The sequence below is a fragment of the Schistocerca americana genome, unplaced genomic scaffold (genome assembly GCF_021461395.2).
Source record: "Schistocerca americana isolate TAMUIC-IGC-003095 unplaced genomic scaffold, iqSchAmer2.1 HiC_scaffold_1202, whole genome shotgun sequence".
Classification (NCBI taxonomy): domain Eukaryota; kingdom Metazoa; phylum Arthropoda; class Insecta; order Orthoptera; family Acrididae; genus Schistocerca; species Schistocerca americana.
In genome coordinates, this window is record NW_025725267.1 from 17,501 (window position 1) to 22,500 (window position 5,000).

General features: G+C 52.1%; 1 non-coding gene across 1 annotated transcript in view; it reads left to right on the plus strand.

The window, feature by feature from the left end:
- The first annotated feature begins 4,138 nt into the window (after nt 1-4,138).
- The window catches only part of LOC124563407, a 1,910-nt gene continuing 1,048 nt past the window's right edge, over nt 4,139-5,000 (plus strand). Inside the window, exon 1 of the ribosomal RNA XR_006970155.1 lies at nt 4,139-5,000. This exon is cut by the window's right edge and continues 1,048 nt beyond it. This is a non-coding gene — a ribosomal RNA (small subunit ribosomal RNA).

Consider the following 5,000-nt stretch of genomic DNA (forward strand, 5'->3'; position numbering starts at 1 on the left):
AGACACAGGTCTGCCACAAGCATGGAATCAGAGCGCCGCCTGTTATGAGCCAAAGGTGCACCCTGACGTGGCAAATCAGATGATGCCGCAGTCATTTACTTACGATAATCACAATCAACAAACCAGCCCCCCCCCCCCCCCCGAAAACACCTTTCCTTACAACAATGTGTGCCTTAACCTAACCCGTATTGTGCCTTAACCTAACCCGTATTGTGCCTTAACCTAACCCGTATTGTGCCTTAACCTAACCCATATTGCGCCTTAACCTAACCCATATTGCGCCTTAACCTAACCCATATTGCGCCTTAACCTAACCCATATTGCGCCTTAACCTAACCCATATTGTGCCTTAACCTAACCTATATTGTACCTTAACCTAACCCATATTGTACCTTAACCTAACCCATATTGTACCTTAACCTAACCTATATTGTACCTTAACCTAACCTATATTGTACCTTAACCTAACCTATATTGGGCCTTAACCTAACCTATATTGGGCCTTAACCTAACCTATATTGGGCCTTAACCTAACCTATATTGGGCCTTAACGTAACCCACGTTGCGCCTTAACCTAACCTATATTGTACCTTAACCTAACCCATATTGTACCTTAACCTAACCCATATTGTACCTTAACCTAACCTATATTGGGCCTTAACCTAACCTATATTGGGCCTTAACCTAACCTATATTGGGCCTTAACCTAACCTATATTGGGCCTTAACGTAACCCACGTTGCGCCTTAACGTAACCCACGTTGCGCCTTAACGTAACCCACGTTGCGCCTTAACGTAACCCACGTTGCGCCTTAACGTAACCCACGTTGCGCCTTAACCTAACCCATATTGCGCCTTAACCTAACCCATATTGCGCCTTAACCTAACCCATATTGCGCCTTAACCTAACCCATATTGTACCTTAACCTAACCTATATTGTACCTTAACCTAACCTATATTGTACCTTAACCTAACCTATATTGGGCCTTAACCTAACCTATATTGGGCCTTAACCTAACCTATATTGGGCCTTAACCTAACCTATATTGGGCCTTAACCTAACCTATATTGGGCCTTAACGTAACCCACGTTGCGCCTTAACGTAACCCACGTTGCGCCTTAACGTAACCCACGTTGCGCCTTAACGTAACCCACGTTGCGCCTTAACGTAACCCACGTTGCGCCTTAACGTAACCCACGTTGCGCCTTAACCTAACCCATATTGCGCCTTAACCTAACCCATATTGCGCCTTACCCTAACCCATATTGCGCCTTAACCTAACCCATATTGTGCCTTAACCTAACCTATATTGTACCTTAACCTAACCCATATTGTACCTTAACCTAACCTATATTGTACCTTAACCTAACCTATATTGTACCTTAACCTAACCTATATTGTACCTTAACCTAACCCATATTGCGCCTTAACCTAACCCATATTGCGCCTTAACCTAACCCATATTGCGCCTTAACCTAACCCATATTGCGCCTTAACCTAACCCATATTGCGCCTTAACCTAACCCATATTGCGCCTTAACCTAACCCATATTGCGCCTTAACCTAACCCATATTGCGCCTTAACCTAACCCATATTGCGCCTTAACCTAACCCATATTGTACCTTAACCTAACCCATATTGTACCTTAACCTAACCTATATTGTACCTTAACCTAACCTATATTGTACCTTAACCTAACCTATATTGTACCTTAACCTAACCTATATTGGGCCTTAACCTAACCTATATTGGGCCTTAACCTAACCTATATTGGGCCTTAACCTAACCTATATTGGGCCTTAACCTAACCTATATTGGGCCTTAACGTAACCCACGTTGCGCCTTAACGTAACCCACGTTGCGCCTTAACGTAACCCACGTTGCGCCTTAACGTAACCCACGTTGCGCCTTAACCCAACACACGTTGCGCCTTAACCCAACACACGTTGCGCCTTAACCCAACACACGTTGGGCCTTAACCCAACACACGTTGGGCCTTAACCCAACACACGTTGGGCCTTAACCCAACACACGTTGGGCCTTAACCCAACACACGTTGGGCCTTAACCCAACACACGTTGGGCCTTAACCCAACACACGTTGGGCCTTAACCCAACACACGTTGGGCCTTAACCCAACACACGTTGGGCCTTAACCCAACACACGTTGGGCCTTAACCCAACACACGTTGGGCCTTAACCCAACACACGTTGGGCCTTAACCCAACACACGTTGGGCCTTAACCCAACACACGTTGGGCCTTAACCCAACACACGTTGGGCCTTAACCCAACACACGTTGGGCCTTAACCCAACACACGTTGGGCCTTAACCCAACACACGTTGGGCCTTAACCCAACACACGTTGGGCCTTAACCCAACACACGTTGGGCCTTAACCCAACACACGTTGGGCCTTAACCCAACACACGTTGGGCCTTAACCTGCTCTGTAATTGTCATACGACGCGTTAAATTAGTGTGGTGTTGCCTAACTGCAACCCCCGCAATATAGTTTGCTACTCGCACTGCCTGGTCCCCAGAGTATCGCTTCATGTTAAACACCTTGCAGCTATACACTGTAATGCGGATGGCAGCAGGACGTACATGCTCAATGCCCTTCGCAGTTGTTCATTGGCATTTGCATGGCGAAGCACAGCCTACGTTGTGGTACGGCGTGTGTCAACTGTCCGCTGATGTTGTACGTCCAAATCACACACTGTACTGCACATTGGTCCTCATGTACTGAATGATACATCGTGGTACATGTGTGACCATACCACGACTGCGCCAACAACGGCGAACCATACGGTCCAAATATTGTGCACTCAGCTACGTGTCGTCTCCCTATAAGAGCTGGATTGCAGTATGGTATGCCGTGGATGGCGATCAGCATGAGCCGTCTGTTGATGTAGTGGCGCGTGTTGTCAGACGTAGTCGTCTCTTCTCACACACCGTGATAGCATGGTGCACTGCGTTCCACATCTGCGACATGCGACAGAGGCCGGTTGACAGTCGTTCGCGCAATGGACATCGCATACGTACGGGGGCCACCTTCCACGTGTTCGCGAAGCGTGCACATGTTGTTGCGTGTATGTGGGCAGACATAGTGTGTCGTGACACCTGACACAGGCATGCAACAATCGTTGAATTTGCAAATGGCGATGGACGTCTACGTTTGCTGGTGACGTTACGCAAATGAACAACTGGTAAACGGTTGTGGTGCGGTTGTTCTCGCTAGAGGTGAATCAGTGATGGCGACGATCGGTTGAGCTACCAACCGGTTGTTTCAGCGATACCCACCATGCCCACGAACGTGAATGGCATGTGGGTGTGAAGCGATACGCGGCGGTGGCTGGGTGGGACCGTCCCCGGCCGGTGAGGGGGGGCCTCCCGGCGTGCTGGCCGCGCGGTGCGTGGGCGCACGCGCTACAGCCGGCTGGTGGGGGCGGCCAGTGGCAGGCGCGCCGGCCGACGGAGGCGGCAGGCGGCGCAGCTGCGCGCCGGCGCACCCTGCACGCGGCGCCGTGCGGCCAAAGTAGGTCCTCGCGGGCCCGGTGCGAAGCGCGGTGGACATCTGCAGTGTGCTGGTCCGATTGAGGACTGTGTGCGCTGAGGATGCGCCGCCGCCCGGCGCTCGGCGCCGCGACGCCGTCTGCTGCTCGGTCGCCTCTGCGGTTCTCGCAGGTGGTTTGTATCGCAGCTGTGCGGACGTGTTGGCGCGTGCGCTGTGCTGGGAGAGTTCGCTTCGGCACCCAAGTGGGGCTTTTGTCCTTCTGTGGCGCTGGCGTTGGAGCTGCCGGCCACCGTAGGTGGCGCGTGTTGTCTCCCGCCGGCAATGCCACGACAGCACGCTCCCGGGCCTCTGTCGGCAGCGGCAAGCTCAGTTGGGAGCACGGGTGGTCGCACCTAAAGCGTCTACTCGCCAAACTCCGGGCGATTGCGCCTCTCTCGAACCCGACCAAGTACTTAGGACGGCGCTGCGCGCCGCCGGGACCTGAGAGGGTTTCGAGGTGTATTGTGCAGGGGAGCTCAGCCTCCTCCTGTTTGCAGAATAATTGAGCGGACGCTTGCGTGTTCGCGCGGGCCCCCGGGACACACTCCCGGGCGGCCGGCTGCTCAGCTCTAGTTGACGCAGCTCCCTGGTTGATCCTGCCAGTAGTCATATGCTTGTCTCAAAGATTAAGCCATGCATGTCTCAGTACAAGCCGCATTAAGGTGAAACCGCGAATGGCTCATTAAATCAGTTATGGTTCCTTAGATCGTACCCACGTTACTTGGATAACTGTGGTAATTCTAGAGCTAATACATGCAAACAGAGTCCCGACCAGAGATGGAAGGGACGCTTTTATTAGATCAAAACCAATCGGTCGGCTCGTCCGGTCCGTTTGCCTTGGTGACTCTGAATAACTTTGGGCTGATCGCACGGTCCTCGTACCGGCGACGCATCTTTCAAATGTCTGCCTTATCAACTGTCGATGGTAGGTTCTGCGCCTACCATGGTTGTAACGGGTAACGGGGAATCAGGGTTCGATTCCGGAGAGGGAGCCTGAGAAACGGCTACCACATCCAAGGAAGGCAGCAGGCGCGCAAATTACCCACTCCCGGCACGGGGAGGTAGTGACGAAAAATAACGATACGGGACTCATCCGAGGCCCCGTAATCGGAATGAGTACACTTTAAATCCTTTAACGAGTATCTATTGGAGGGCAAGTCTGGTGCCAGCAGCCGCGGTAATTCCAGCTCCAATAGCGTATATTAAAGTTGTTGCGGTTAAAAAGCTCGTAGTTGGATTTGTGTCCCACGCTGTTGGTTCACCGCCCGTCGGTGTTTAACTGGCATGTATCGTGGGACGTCCTGCCGGTGGGGCGAGCTGAAGGCGTGCGACGCGCCTCGTGCGTGCTCGTGCGTCCCGAGGCGGACCCCGTTGCAATCCTACCAGGGTGCTCTTGAGTGAGTGTCTCGGTGGGCCGGCACGTTTACTTTGAACAAATTAGAGTG